This window comes from Bison bison, unplaced genomic scaffold (genome assembly GCF_000754665.1).
Source record: "Bison bison bison isolate TAMUID 2011002044 unplaced genomic scaffold, Bison_UMD1.0 scf7180017864300, whole genome shotgun sequence".
Taxonomy (NCBI): Eukaryota; Metazoa; Chordata; class Mammalia; order Artiodactyla; family Bovidae; genus Bison; species Bison bison.
The window spans coordinates 599,472-600,652 of NW_011494872.1; the positions used below are offsets into that span (position 1 = coordinate 599,472).

The 1,181-nt window shown below is 41.5% G+C and overlaps 1 protein-coding gene across 1 annotated transcript in view; it reads right to left on the bottom strand.

The window, feature by feature from the left end:
• CD109 (CD109 molecule) overlaps positions 1-1,181 on the bottom strand; it is a 135,832-nt gene that overhangs the window by 29,526 nt on the left and 105,125 nt on the right. The window lies entirely within an intron of this gene.

Genomic DNA, 1,181 nt, shown 5'->3' on the forward strand with positions numbered 1-1,181 from the left:
AGGCTTTTGAACTGTGGTGCTGGAGAAGACTCTTGAGAGTCCCTTGGACTGCAAGGAGATCCAACCAATCCATCCTAAAGGAGATCAGTCCTGGATGTTCATTGGAAGGACTGATGTTGAAGCTAAAACTTCAATACTTTGGCCACCTGATGAGAAGAGCTGACTCATTGGAAAAGACCCTGATGCTGAGAAAGACTGAGGGCAGGAAGAGAAGGGGACGGCAGAAGATGAGATGATTGGATGGCATCACCAACTCAGTGGACATGGGTTTGGGTGGACTCTGGGAGTCGGTGATGGACAGGGAGGCCTGGCGTGCTGCAGTTCATGGGATCGCAGAGTCGGACATGACTGAGCGACTGAACTGAACTGAACACTATACCAAGAGTCCCTGGTACCACTGCTTAAACTAATTATAAGTTTAAGGCAAGCTTGTTAGTGAATTGGCTAACTTTTCCACAGTTAAGAATTAAAAAACTCAGTAAAGACATTATTTTAATTTGAGCTTTTCTTCCAGGTTCCCTCATTATGAAGGGACACGTTTATCCTAAACTAACTGCTGTGTAATAATGATAACAACTTACCCTGTTACCCTGTTTCCAATAAGCTTGCCTCTTGGAAAAAAGCAGCTCCTGTATTTATATATTTAAAATATGACTGAATCACTTTAAAAATCAGTGGATTTTATCAAGCAAACATAATTCATAGATCATGAAGGCCATTCCAGGTAGAGGACATGCAAAGATGCATTACATGAAGACCATAGTACTTGGAAAACAGGAAATGTCTTAGTATATAAGTACCATTTTCCTTGAAACATTAATAACGTGTGTTTTCTGCATATATGATAAACATTTGATATTTTTACCATTCTTTTTAAATAAATTAATAGCTAAACTGAAAAAAACATGGCTGATGCACAAACATATGCAGAAAGGAGAATAATTTTTAAGAGGCAGCTCAGTACTTCCCTGGTGGCTCAGATGGTAAAGCGTCTGTCTACAATGCGGGAGACCCAGATTCAATCCCTGGGTTGGGAAAATCCCCTGGAGAAGGAAATGGCAATTCACTCCAATACTACTGCCTGGAAAATCCCATGGACAGAGAAGCCTGGTAGGCTCCAGTCCATGGGGTCGCAAAGAGTCGGACACGACTAAGCGACTTCACTTTCACTTTCTTTCAGT